Source organism: Bidens hawaiensis, unplaced genomic scaffold (assembly GCF_021521415.1).
Source record: "Bidens hawaiensis isolate Kalapana, Puna unplaced genomic scaffold, B.hawaiensis_p1.1 tig00033830_1, whole genome shotgun sequence".
Taxonomy (NCBI): Eukaryota; Viridiplantae; Streptophyta; class Magnoliopsida; order Asterales; family Asteraceae; genus Bidens; species Bidens hawaiensis.
Window position 1 is genome coordinate 106,128 of NW_027495812.1, and position 15,594 is coordinate 121,721.

General features: G+C 36.7%; 1 pseudogene; it reads left to right on the forward strand.

Moving 5' to 3' along the window:
* The first annotated feature begins 8,368 nt into the window (after window positions 1-8,368).
* On the forward strand, window positions 8,369-15,393 carry LOC143585374 (protein NRT1/ PTR FAMILY 7.1 pseudogene; annotated as a pseudogene).
* The last annotated feature ends 201 nt before the right edge of the window (window positions 15,394-15,594 follow it).

Here is a 15,594-nt window from a genome sequence, read left to right on the forward strand (position 1 = left end):
TAGGCACCGACCGTTTGACGGTAACCCTAGTTCGCCGGGCCTCCTAAACTTAAAATAGATTTCCCGTATTGTTACCGTTAGCGCTAAAATTTTTATTATATTATTACTATTAAAATATTAATATTATTATTAAGATATTGTTGTTATGAAAATATTATTGTTAGTAAAATAGAATACTATTATTGTATTTACTAAAATAGTATTATTATTATTAAAATAATAATATTTAAATACTATTTAAATATAAATTATTATATTTTTATTAAAATAATTATAGTAAAATACTATTAAAATATTAATTATTATATTACTATTGTTTTATTCTAAACATATAATTATTAGTATTAAAGCATTAATTTTTCTATTATTATTAGTACTAAAATATTATTATTATTAGGTATCTGATGTACGCCAGAGAGTCAGATGCCGGGGTTAGGCGGCGACGCAAGACTTTCTGAGGTACGTTTGTATATAATATAATTATTATATTATGTTAGTGAGTTTTTCTAAAAAAGCCTACCAGTGTTGTCTTATTATGGTTTTTTTTTTTATTAATGTTATTTATGATTATTATTAATAATATTTAATTATCAATAACATATTATTGGAAATTCGATAAAGGGCATTTAGTAGCAGGACTTATTTGGGAAAATTGACAATGCGAAACGAACTTTTAAATTATAGGCATCTTCAATCAGTTACAGCGGCTTACTTGGGAAAACTGGCATTTCCAAACGAACTTTCAATTTCTTGGCTGCTTTTGTTATCGACATCTCAAATCTGGCTATTTGATTTCTTCGAACTCCAACGGTCCTGACCGCCGGTCACCACTGACAACCGTAGTTGTGTTCACTCGAACACATATCAGTCGTCACTAAGCTTAAGCTTGTTATTAGTTTTATTTTTAGTTGGGGTATTCTAAGTTGTTCATGTTGCGTATATTAAAAAATTATCGGCTTATATATATACGTGTATATATATAGTAGATGTGCGATATATGAATTCATTGCGTCGAGATAACCAGCACCAGATCGAGACGCTAGTTTGATGAGTTTGAATCTCTCAGATCCGCTAACGGCAACGAGAACGGGAGCCCCTACTTTAGAGAGATAGGTGGAAATTCGGTCATTGCTCCAACATAACGAGCACCAGATTGAGATATTAGTTCGCACTTAGCTGAACCGGTTGACACGTATGCAAACGTGGATTTAGGTTCGGTGTTGACCCGGATATTAACACGTTTGTTTACAGCATTCGTTGACACGTTTTGCATAATACACAATGAAAGCACAAACTCAAACAACAATCCATACAATAGCAATTGTCTTCGTTATTTTTCTCTTCTTGTTTGACTGGTCGTTGAAGAGAATTGCTATTGTATGGATTGTTGTTTGAATTTGTGCTTTCATTGTGTATTATGCAAACGTGTTAATATCAGCGCCAGCACAGAGCCTAAATCCACGTCAGCATACGTGTCAACCGGTTCAGGTAAGTCCCGGCCAATATCTCAGTCTGGTGCTCGTCGAGCTGGAGCAATGACCGAATTTCCACTTATCTGTTCAAAGTATGGGCTCACATTCTCGCTGCCGTTAACGGATACCGCGGATACGAGAGATCAAAACTCATCAAACTAGCGTCTCGATCTGGTGCTAGTTATGCAGGCGCAATGAATTCTTATAACGCACATCTACTATATATGTATACGTATATATATACGCCGATAATTCTTTAATACATGCAACATGACCAACTTATAATACCCACAATTAAAAATAAAACTAATAACAAGCCTAAGCTTAAGCTTAGTGACGACTGATATGTGTTTGAGTGAACACAACTACGGTTGCCGGTGGTGGCCGAAGGTCAAGACCGTTGGAGTTTGAAGATATCGAAGAGGCGGTTTGAAATGCCGATACCGAGAGCATCCAAGAAAGGGTTCGTTTAGCACTGCCAGTTTTTCCCAAGGTAATCACCATAACTGATTCAAGATGTCCATAACGATATCAGCCAATAAATTGAAGGGTCGTTTTGCAATGTCAATTTTCCCATTTAAGGCCTGCTACCGAACACGCTTTGCCGAATTGTGAATAATAATATATTATTCATAATTAAAATAATATTAATAATAATTATTATAAATAACAAAAAACATAACAAGACAAGCTGGTGGGTTTTTCTAGAAAAGCTCCCTTATACGCCGCGTATAGACCTATACGCGGCGTATTAGTTTGATTCCAACCTGCCCTGCAAAAGCTAGGCAAGGGTGTCAAATCATACCTTATACGCGGCGTATTACTTTTGCTGAATTATTGGAGCCCGGCTCCCCTCCCTTCCCTCCTTTCCTTTCTTTATTATAAATGGAGACGTTGTATCTCTCAACGTTCAACAAAAAAGCAACACAGCATTTGTACTATATATACCCAGAATGTCTTGGTTTAACCATTTATTTCCAGAGGAGGAGCCGGGTTACGCCGCTAACGATCAGCCTGGCACGTCGTGGTTACCCGACTTGAACCAGGTTTCGTTATATATTTATTTAGTATGAATTTGGTAGTTTTTTTTACTAACACATGCTGCATTACGTTTTGTTAGGAGTATGTCGGGTATGATACCCAGCCTCAACAACCTTACTGTCAGCCCGAACAGTTTTATGGTAACACTGGCTCGCCAGGCTTGCCAAACTTGAACCAGGTTTCGTTATGTAGTCTTATTGTAAATATATGGTTATTTTATTATTATTTTAATATTCTTATATATTATTAAAATATTTTATTTTTTTTTATAGGTATTATCTCAGTCTGGTGCTCGTTGAGCTGGAGCAATGACCGAATTTCCACTTATCTGTTCAAAGTATGGGCTCACATTCTCGCTGCCGTTAACGGATACCGCGGATACGAGAGATCAAAACTCATCAAACTAGCGTCTCGATCTGGTGCTAGTTATGCAGGCGCAATGAATTCTTATAACGCACATCTACTATATATGTATACGTATATATATACGCCGATAATTCTTTAATACATGCAACATGACCAACTTATAATACCCACAATTAAAAATAAAACTAATAACAAGCCTAAGCTTAAGCTTAGTGACGACTGATATGTGTTTGAGTGAACACAACTACGGTTGCCGGTGGTGGCCGAAGGTCAAGACCGTTGGAGTTTGAAGATATCGAAGAGGCGGTTTGAGATGCCGATACCGAGAGCATCCAAGAAAGGGTTCGTTTAGCACTGCCAGTTTTTCCCAAGGTAATCACCATAACTGATTCAAGATGTCCATAACGATATCAGCCAATAAATTGAAGGGTCGTTTTGCAATGTCAATTTTCCCATTTAAGGCCTGCTACCGAACACGCTTTGCCGAATTGTGAATAATAATATATTATTCATAATTAAAATAATATTAATAATAATTATTATAAATAACAAAAAACATAACAAGACAAGCTGGTGGGTTTTTCTAGAAAAGCTCCCTTATACGCCGCGTATAGACCTATACGCGGCGTATTAGTTTGATTCCAACCTGCCCTGCAAAAGCTAGGCAAGGGTGTCAAATCATACCTTATACGCGGCGTATTACTTTTGCTGAATTATTGGAGCCCGGCTCCCCTCCCTTCCCTCCTTTCCTTTCTTTATTATAAATGGAGACGTTGTATCTCTCAACGTTCAACAAAAAAGCAACACAGCATTTGTACTATATATACCCAGAATGTCTTGGTTTAACCATTTATTTCCAGAGGAGGAGCCGGGTTACGCCGCTAACGATCAGCCTGGCACGTCGTGGTTACCCGACTTGAACCAGGTTTCGTTATATATTTATTTAGTATGAATTTGGTAGTTTTTTTTACTAACACATGCTGCATTACGTTTTGTTAGGAGTATGTCGGGTATGATACCCAGCCTCAACAACCTTACTGTCAGCCCGAACAGTTTTATGGTAACACTGGCTCGCCAGGCTTGCCAAACTTGAACCAGGTTTCGTTATGTAGTCTTATTGTAAATATATGGTTATTTTATTATTATTTTAATATTCTTATTTATTATTAAAATATTTTTTTTTTTTATAGGTATTATTGTTATTTATTATTATCACTAGCACTGTTGTTTGAATTTCTAATTTATGTATGGTAGGAGTACTTCGTGTCGGATTACGGTAGTCAGCTGTCGTACCCGTCATCTGTCGCCAAGGGTGCATGTTGGACGGTTCAAGTGGTAAACGAGACTCACAACCACGATCCCGTTGAATTCGAGGAGGGGTGTGCGTCTTATTTATTATTAAAATAAATAATATGGTTATTTTATTATTATTTTAATAATAAAATAATATATGGTTATTTTATTATTATTTTAATATTCTTATTTATTATTAAAATATTTTATTTTTTTTTATAGGTATTATTGTTATTTATTATTATCACTAGCACTGTTGTTTGAATTTCTAATTTATGTATGGTAGGAGTACTTCGTGTCGGATTACGGTAGTCAGCTGTCGTACCCGTCATCTGTCGCCAAGGGTGCATGTTGGAGGGTTCAAGTGGTAAACGAGACTCACAACCACGATCCCGTTGAATTCGAGGAGGGGTGTGCGTCTTTTAGAAAAATGAACACCGACCAGCTGGTTATGGTTGAGAGTTTACACAGAGCCGGCGTGAAGCCGCAAGAAATCGAAGCAGCCCTCCACGAAAAGTTTCCCGGTGTGCAACCTGTAATAAAAGATATATACAACCACACCGCCAAGATTAGGAGGGATGGGCTACTAAGCGACACCCTTATGAAGGTAGTTCAAAACACTTATAGTTTTAATGTGTACTTGTCGTGCTTGTAATATTTACCAAAGTTTTATTTCATCCAATGCAGGCGCTGGAAAACTTTCTCGCAGGCAACGGTTTCACGTTCTATACCCGGGAGAGTGATACTGACGACAGGACGGAGGAAATTTTCTTTTGACATAGTAAGTCACATAAGACGTGGCGTGCGTTCCCCGAGGTGCTGATGATTGACACGACGTACAACACCAACATGTACGACTGGCCGTTGGTTCAGTTTATCGGTGTGACCTCGACATCACAGTCGTTTTTTATCGCCGCCGCGTTTGTGATCAGGGAACGGCAGAGGAACTTCAACTGGGCTCTGGAGAAACTTAAACAAATGCTCGACGACTGCATGGAGCCACGCGTGTTCCTGACTGACGCGGACTAGGCCCTCATTAACGCATGCGACGCGGTCTTCCCTAATGCCACCAAAAATTTATGCAGGTGGCACATATCCGAGAATATAAGAAGAAAATTTAAGGGCCTATATAACACGGAAACGGTGACGGACTTTGCGTACTGGTGGAAGGTCCTGTAACAGTCGCCGACAGTGCAGGAGTACGACCATCGTCGCCTCAACATGGAGCGTCATTTGATACGGGACGATAGAGCCGATGAGTCCTTCGTATCACCTGACAGTTTTTAATAGCCTAAACATACGTCTTAATAACGTGGCCTTTTATTTTTCAGAGGTCTGGCAATATATTCGCAAGAGCTGGATGGATCCATAAAAACACAAGTTTGTAGCCTGCCGGATCGACGAACGCCGAAACTACGACGAACCGAGTTGAGAGCCAGTACGCAAATCTGAAAAGGTACCTCAATGGAAGCAACAACTCGCTCGACACAATTGCCAGGCAAATCCTTAAAATGGTCAACTCGCAGATGAAAGAAATCGGTAAATCTTTGGTAGCCTCCCGTTTGAAGGTCATGGAAGGACATCGACAGCACGTCTGGTTAAAGAAGCTAATAAACAGGGTGTCGATTCACGCTCTAGGTCTACTTGTGAACGAGTATGGGTTGATACACAAGATGCGTAACGGCGGCGCTTCATGCGACCACCATTTGTATTCGTCTTCGGGGCTGCCATGTGCTTGTCGGATTGAGGGATACATAGTTAACGACACATGTATCCCAATAGAGGATGTTGACCCGTTCTGGAGGAGGCTTAATTTTGATCCAGCCTGTCCGCCGAACGAATAGCCAGACTACGCAGCAGGTCTACGGGACATCACAGATACGCTATCGTCCATAAATGACCCTAATTAAAAGAAAAGTTTTTTCGCCAAGCTCTTGTCTGCTATTCCAGGGAGATCTAAAGTAAACCATTCACCAAATCACTATCCTAACATCTACAACTATGTCCTAACATGTAAAAAATAAAGATAAAATGAAACCTGGTTTAACTCCGACTGACCGTTAGCGCCGTCCGGCATCTCCTCGTCTGACTCCGGAAACATACATGGTTTAACTCCGACTGACCGTTACCCGTCCGGCATCTCCTCGTCCGACTCCGGAAACATATATGGTTGTTGGTGTTGGTTGAATGAAGAGGGTGAGGGTTAAGAAAAAAAAATAAAGGAAAAAATAAATGGTGGAGAGGGAGGGGAGGGGAGGGGAGGGGAGGACGTCAAATCGTACCCTAATACGCCGCGTATAGACCTATACACAGCGTATAGGGTGGTGGTGGGGCGGTGTCCCTAGCAGGCCCCGAAAAAAATAAAAAAAAAACATAATAAGATAAAATTGGTTGGATATTCTAGAAACACCGGCTTATACGCCACGTAAGTCTATACGCGGCGTATAGGCCGGTGTCCCTAGAAAATCCGTAAATATAACCATGTGTATTTATTTATATTTATTATTTTCCAAACCTAATTTATAGCATATTTGGCCATTTTATTTCATCAGACTCAATCTTGTTACTATTTCGTTAGTCGGGTCGGGTCGGTTTGCGTCATTAAAGTACGGACCGGCCTCAGACGTGATTATATAATCTTAATGTTAAATATGTACATATTTAAATATATTACCGCGTTTTTACCTTTGTGCTCACCCTAGCAATTTGACGGTCGGGCTTGACCGTGTTGTGTACAGTAACCTGAGTTGACCAGCTTAGAAAATATTGAATCCGACCCTTGAGCGGTAGATCTGAGCCATTAAGTAGCTGGAGATGTCTAACACGCACCACCATCGCCTAACCAGTCGCCGGAAAATCGTCAATGCAACCAAATATTAGTTCGATAATCAATTATACAACATCAAGCTGCAATCTAAACTCACAACCGTCCCTGTATCACGCCACCTTGGGTCGCCGGAAAGGTGGCTGCGGCGGAACCCTAGCCGCGCCGCAAACTATTCTCGCCGGAGGAATAGCTACTAACCTTTAGATTTGGCCGCAGATTAGGACGTTCAGCCGAATCAAGGCTCGTTAGCCGCCTATAAGTGCAAGCCACCGTTGCTGTTGTCCTTGCCGGAATGCACGAGTCGACGGCGGAGAAGAGTGTGGCGGCCGGATTTCTTTGGCTGTCACATTCTCTCTAGTTGGTTGCAATTAGGGTTTTGGATAAAATGAGGCTGCCAAGAGAAAGATTGATTAAATAGGTAGGGTTAGGAAAAGGGTAAAATGGTAAATATTTGGGTGTGTATACGAACCTGTTTAAATGTTTAACGCTCCACGCTGATTCGTTTATTTCTAAATTTTCTGCTATTCCAATTATTCTAATAATTGATGTTTATTTTACGAGTAATAAATAAGTGTTACACAACATTTAGTCGAAATTTAAAATGCCGCAGTACTGAATCGTGTTTTGAACTGGCATGTTAAATTTGAACAATGTGTCTCGCGTAATTATTCTAAAATAATTTGATTCGTTTAATATAAATTAAATTTTACATTAGTTTTCTTACTTGATCAGTTGTTATTTAGAGTTAATAAATGCGTCGTGTTTTATAATATCGCGTAAATACGACGTGAATTTCAACGAATACTTCTACAACAATGTCACCAATGCGCTTAATAGGTTCGTTTTGTGATAATTATTATCAAATGAAATAATTATTACTAATTAGACGATATTAAAACACTTATCATTTATTAGTTTAGTTAGACTCTCAACATTTTAATATTAAAATATGCTATTAGCGAGTCAAAAATTAGAGGGTGTCATATAAGCACGCGTGGATCATCAATACCTACCAGTTTAACAGCATCATTAGACTCAGATTGTTTTGCCACTGCCGCAACCACACCAAGCTTAATAGACCCAACGACGCGGCCAACATCAATGGCTGATCGCTCCTCGGAGCTTTTCTTAGCGATTCTTACTGGGTCGTTATCTCACTTGCATATGCTTTCAAGTTATCTTATTCATGGTAACCATTGTTATAGTTTTGTTATATACAAAACATTATATAACATTATAACCTCTTGTTTTTATCATTTTATATTACGGATTGATAATTTATTGTAGTTATCATATGATTTTATAATCTTATAATAAATTCTACATGATAATATATTAATATCAATGTGGAGACGGAGTAATACAATGCATGCCGACATCAACAAAGGGTACGATGATGTTTTATTTGTCGATTTACATGGTTGCATTAGGATATGGTGGGCACCAGCCTACTCTAGCCACTCTTGGTGTGGACCAATTCGACGAGTCCAACACCAAATATAAAATATGGCGCGAAAGGGGCTTTTTTGCCCACTTTTAGGCACTTAACACCGGATCGTTGTTCTCGAACTCCATTCTGGTGTACTATGAAGATGTTGGCCACTAGACAATTGGATTTTGGGTGTCTGTGGGGTCTGCACTAGTTGGGTTGTTATCTTTCTTATGTGGTTCGTTTCATTATCAGTATGTCAAGGCGTCGGGAAACCCTTTGCCGCGTATTGCTTAGGTATACGTTGCAGCGTGTCGAAAAAGTAGGGTACCGGTGGATGATGGGAAGAAAATGTATGAAGTTGATTGTGACATTCGCCACTTTCCGTATTTAAAACCCGATCCATATTGTAATTCAAATCATTATTCAACCAATAAATCGATGCATGTTATGTTATATTGCGTGGTTTCATATTTATTCATGGTAAACTCATTCAATCATGTGTTATAATCAAGTTTATTCGAGTATATTCGCTAATTTTGAGTATTTAACAAGTCCAGGGATTGAAACTGCCAAATTTCAAACTTCCTGACACTCAAACACGAGGCCGTGCTTCCCTACCACACCTCTGTGGTCACCTTTCTTGAATATGACAAAAAATGATGACCTGGCACCTCAAAATACAGGGTCGTGCTTCCCTTAACACCCCTGTGTCCAGTTGTCATTATGACTCATTAATAAGACAAAAATGTGGTCCCGACACTGAAAACACGGGGTCGTGCTTCTCTTAACACGCCCATGTGTCCAGCTGTTCTTATGACTCATTAATAAGACAAAAATGTGGTTTTGGCATGAAGCACGGGGCCGTTTTCATAAAGCACGGGGGTGTGCCTGACAAATAGAGAAACTTGTTTTATTGCTTAGACATGAATTCTACTTAAACACACACACTTTTTACTTATAATCAAGCATTTTGGAGTTGATTAAAAGGCTTGGAAAGTCTCAACTAATTATTATTATTATTAATTTATTCTTTTGATTTTTTTAGAGCATTACAATAATTAATAATAATAATAATAATAATAATTAGTACATGAATAGAAAAAAAAAACATATCTAAGTAATATTAATGTATCCCTACATATGAATTAGTTAACCATTTTTTTTTTTAAAGAAAATTAATATGTATTAAGGTTATGGTTGAACCACAATATAATATTCTAATTAATAAAAGGTATAGTAATAAGCAAAGCATGTAAATTCAGAAGTGGAGTCGTGATTAACATACAAATTTCAAAACCTTTTATCCATATCCGTAACAAACGAAAATCCGGAAAAGATGGGATTAAATCCCTTGTAGAAGTCACGAAGCCCTCACATCTAGCCTCTATATATGATCTCTTTGGCTTCCATTCGATCCTCCGTTCCGATTCTGCCGGTGAGCCGCACCATCTCAACACCAATTGTAGATTTACTGTTTTGTTATACTTGCCGGTTGAAGTTTCCGATACCAGCTTTCATCACGTATCCGTATAATCTGCTTTCTTGCATTTTTAAACATTCGGTTTCGTTAGGCTATTAAGGTAATAGTTCCTGTCTCTGTTGTTGCTGAATAATCTGGTTTAGTATGGTCATTGAATTCTGATTCGTTTCGGTGACTGAGATATCTTCCGGATTTTGTCACCTATTTTTTGACAAGCAATACTTTTAAATAACAGTCTTACCGGTTAGAAAAGCCTAACCGAAAGGAAAAAAAACAAGGTCACATACTAAGTAATGGGTTTCTTAACCACACCACCCAGTTTAAATTAAAATTACAATTACGAGAAGAAAGCCATAAATAAGAAACCGAAACAACATAATCGAAAAGAAAGTCTTTCTTATCAAGTTTCGTACCAAAAATCGTCTCGTTTCGATTATTCCAAATAAGCAACCAAGCAGTGAAAATAATCACCTCAACCACATCCTTTTTCTTCTTCCCCCATCTAGACGAATCCAACCAATTAATAATGTTTTTCGGCCAAAAACTGGTAGGAAAATCTAAATCCAACCAACGACCTATCACTTTCCATAGCCTGGACGCAATGAGACACCCGCCAAAAACATGATCCAAAACCTCCACCGATTTCGAACAAACAGGACAAAGAATGGAAGGAATATCCACACCTTTAATCGAAAGGTTATATCTAGTTGGTAATCGATCCATTAACAACCGCCAGCTAAAAATGTTAACCTTTTTATGAAGAAATTTATTCCATCTTGTACAACAAGACGCATTAGGTAACTCTCTCCGATAAAGAAACATTCTAACACTTTTAACTGAAAATTTATCATCATGGTCTAATTCCCACACCCAATGGTCCTTTGAATTTGATAAAGTAACCATGTACAAAACTTCAACCAAGTCATTTAGTTACTTCGACTCCACCCCACCTCTCGGATCTCTTCTCCAATTCCAAACCCAAAAAGAATTAACCAACCTCTCATTTAAAAAACAATTTTTGTTGATCTCTAAGTTGAAGATTCTCGGAAATCTCGAAGATAAAGTGGATTCTCCAATCCAGATGTCTTTCCAAAACAAAGTTTTATTTCCGTGAGTGTGGTGATAGGAATACAAATATATGTTGGTTCATAAATAATTAAAATTCTTTTTGTTATATTGAATTCATGATTCTGGGTGTTTTACTAACCTGCACACCAACACTCCATACATCTTTTATTTGCATTCATATAAAATGGTTACTAGCAATATGAATAAACTAAAGAATAATACATATATAAGACAAGACAGTTAGATAATGATAACATCGGCTACTGATAAATAAACCTCCGTCGCCGGAAAATTATTAAAATGACGACATTAAGTTCTATAACTTAATTCAAACCATAATTAAAATGTGGGATCTAGTACGTGTTAAGGACGACTCGTTCAGTTTTGCTTTGCTTGCTAAATTAAGGTACGGATTCTGTTTTTGTTTGCTCTTAGTATTATTTATATTCCGTTATTTTGTAGTACGGTTTCCGTCTTTGTTTCCTCTTAGTATTATTAATATTCCGTTACTTCGTAGTACGGTTTTCGTTTACTTTTAGTCATAGTATGTTAACTCTATTCCTTAACTCCGTAGTACGATTTCTGTTTTTGTTTCTTCTTAGTATTATTTATATTCCGTTACTTTGTGGTGCGGTTTCTGGTTTCTTTCACTCATAGTATTGATTATATTCCGTTACTTCGTAATACAGTTTTCTGTTCTCGTTTACTCACAGTATTGGCTCTATTCCGTTACTTGTAATACGGATTTTCGTTATGCGTCAGCTACATTTTGAGTTTAGTTTTTTTATATAATGTAATATATTTTTATAGCATGCAATAGATTTTATAACTTGTACTCATTATTGCATGTTCCTATGGATAATAATATGAATTTCTGTTAATATGTTATATGCTAGGCGGTTATATTGCCTTTCAGGTTTAGTACTCTGTAACCCGAGCACAACACTTTTCGTGACAATGTGTTTTAAAAGTTTACGGCGTATCTAACTAGTACTCTGGTAGTACTTTGGCCATTTAGGGCGTATAGATCGATCCTAGTTCAGTTATATGTTACACGTTATATGTCACACGTTATATGTTACGTTTAATACCGGTTTTTGTCATATGCTTTAAAAGTATCAAATTTTGGTATAATACTTATTTTGGTTAAGATAGATTTTGTTATTATTTTGTCTTTCCGTGAATACTATTGTTCTTTCCGTTACTGGCAATTTTTGGCTCAGCCGTATTTTCTTGTTTGTGTTTGTCTTATTTGTTGACAGGTAATTTGGGAAATCCGGGAAATCAGTGATGAGAGTAAAAAATGAAGTTCAAGAATAAAGACTTTGTCTATTTTCTTTTATTTTAAATTTTAATAAATGAGACTTAGGATTTCTTTCCGTTCGATTTAACTCGTTGGTTGTCCTTGGATTCTATTTCTTTCTTTTAAATGGATTGCGTTTAGTTTATGATATCTGTAATGGTGACGCGTCAGCCTGTTCCGAGTTGGGGTGTTACATCTATAAATGATAATCAAGTTGATATTTTTACTATTCGTAATGATCAACAACCAAATTTTGTTAGGTTTTTAATATGCATTCAACAATCTTTTATCCAAAGTACTTTAAATTCTCGTTTTAACATATAAATGGTTATGAAATTCATATCATAAACTTCATAGAATTTTCATAAACAATTGCTTGCATAATTTGGTTATTTTGGATTTGTTCTTTAAGATATCATAACAAATATATATATATATATATATATATATATATATATTACTACTATACATATTACTATGATTTTTGGTTAATATAAATATTTATGTTTATAAAAGAAATCCATAAACATGCTTTTTACAAAGTCTTAGGAATATCTTAACAATTTATTAATTATCATCTATTAAAAGTATATTTACAAATCATTAGAGATAACTATTGTTGATAAGACATAGTTTCATATTTTTATACACACATATGTGTGTATACACACACACACTATTATATATATATATACATATCTCATTTATAATTTTGTATAAGTATCTTAAACATAATTTACTTTTATCTTATAATATTCAACTCATTTATAACTTTAACCATGAACGAAGTCCCCAAAACACTCATGAACCTAGAAGCTAAAAGTTGTTCGTTTTCGTTCGAATATTCATACTTGTGTTATTCAATACCTTAGGATAAACCATTGTGGTTTTTCCGTGCCGTTCATCCAACTCGCTTTAAGGCTTTATCATTCTCGCTATCATATCCAAGTGAATAATCATACCCTCTGTTTACTTTTAAACAATTTGGGGTGTATCATATACCGTATTAAACAATAATGGTTTTACTATTCTTTCAATCATGCAATTCAAATCTATGTTATGTGTTTATTCATGCTATGTGTGGTGATGCGTTGTGTTGTGTGGGTATTCAATCAATCAATCAATCAAGTGTGACTCATTAACTTAACAAGCCATCGGTAACGATGATAGATCTATCGGGGTGATGCCCGTCCGAATTTGACCGGTTTTGGCATTCGGACGATCAGAACCGACATAGCATAACCTTCGGGTTATGGACACAAGTCAACAATGTTTGATCACACATGTTATTCAATCATATGTGTTATTCAATCATACGTGCTTAGATATACATTTAACATGTTGAATTACGTTTTCAGTCTATTATATATATGTGTCTCAATCTATGGTTGTTCACCAACTATTCATATAGTTGACGTCTTATTTTATAAATGATGCAGGTACACAAGTTTGATGTTTGCTTTGAAGTTCAAAACGCGGTACCCCTAAGGGCATAGGCTAATAAAATAATAAATGTTGTTATCTTTATGCTATGTTATTACCTTGAACTCTACTTGTAATGTGTGACATGTTTTAATTTGATGTATAAATATTATAACTTTAATTAGTGCCATATGCTATGAACCATCACCATTCACGCCCTGACGTATAATCCGCCACCGGTTGGGGTGTGACATTGATGGCTTGCATTCGACCATTAAAGGGAGTCGAAAGATACTTCATAGTGAGGAATACAAGTGCATATCATTATATTACGGGATAGGTTTGGATCAAATACAAATTAAATTAACGTGCTAACTATGCAAATCAAGTAGTGTAACACACACACACACAACATAACGTAATTATAGTGAGTGTAATTGCATTATGTAACTACACTACGTTGCATGTGTAATTACTCTACTACTTGATTCCTACAGTTACCCCGTTTTTTAGTTTGTACATTAACTTTTCCCGTTACGTCATTATCTCTAGAATAACCATTTAAATGGCCTTAATAACTATTTTAATTGTTTTAACTTTTTATAGATCAAAGTATTTACGAATTAAAATTTGTATATTTATTATGTTTATTTTACAATCAATGCTTTTAAATTTATTTTTTTTATTTACAAATTAATGTCTTTCTGTTAATTATTTTATTTAACAAATAATGTTTATATCAGTTATTTTTGTTTTAGAAATAACGATTTTATATTAGTAAAAATGAATGAACGGTGACATCAAATAAGATTTATTTTAGTTTTCGGTATGATTGGGGAAATGAGATTAGACGCCAATGTATGAGTGAAAATAAGCAAAATTGGCGGTACACTAAAATGTTTCAGATGTCTAGATAAGGCAGCGGTGGTGACGGAGAACGACTTATAAGGCCCACAAAACCACTGGAGACTATGCACAGTGACACAAGTAGAAGAAGCAAAATGCGTGATCAGAATGCTACCAATTTGGCTCTGCACAATCATATACTCGGTCATCTCCACTCAATCACTATTCGTCGAACAAGGCGCCGTGATGAACACCCACATTGGCACCTTCCATTTACCAGCCGCCAACATAGTGTTCGACATCCTTAGCGTCCTCGTATGCACCATACTCTACCGTAAAATATTAGTCCCCTTAGCTATACGAATAAGCGTAAACCCCAAAGATTTAACCGAGCTTCAATGAATGGGCGTCAGTTTAATAATAAGACTATTCGCAATGGTGGCTGCGTGTGTCACAGAGGTTGAGAGGCTTAAACAGTCAGTTCCCGGACAACATGCAAGTACAATGAGTTTGCTCTAGCAGGTCCCACAATACCTGCTTGTCATAGCATCCGAGGTTTTTTTTATGGATGTTGGACAACTAGAGTGTTTTAACAGCCAGGCTCCTGATGGGATTAAGGGCTTTGTAAGCTTGCTTTGTATGGCGTCGATATCATTGAGGAATTACGTGAGTAGTCTTTTGGTTCATATGGTGATGAGTATCACGTCTTGGGGAGATGACATAGGGTGGATTCCTGAGAATTTGAATGATGGTCATATGGACATGTTTTATTTTATGATTGCGCTGTTGATCATGATTGACATCGGGAAGTGGTGCCTGTTGTGGTCTTGTGGATGCTCTTAGTGGGCCTTGACTGGTGTGGGTCGAAGCTGACTGAATTTGGCTCAAAACGAGTGTACCCGGTCTAGCATGACGTAGTACTGTTTATGCTATGCTAGACTCATTTCATATTTAGTTTGTCATGTAATTTTCATGTCAAAGCCATTATTATCTTAAGAGTACGGGTCGGATGACACTTGGTCTACATGACCTTGATTTGCATGC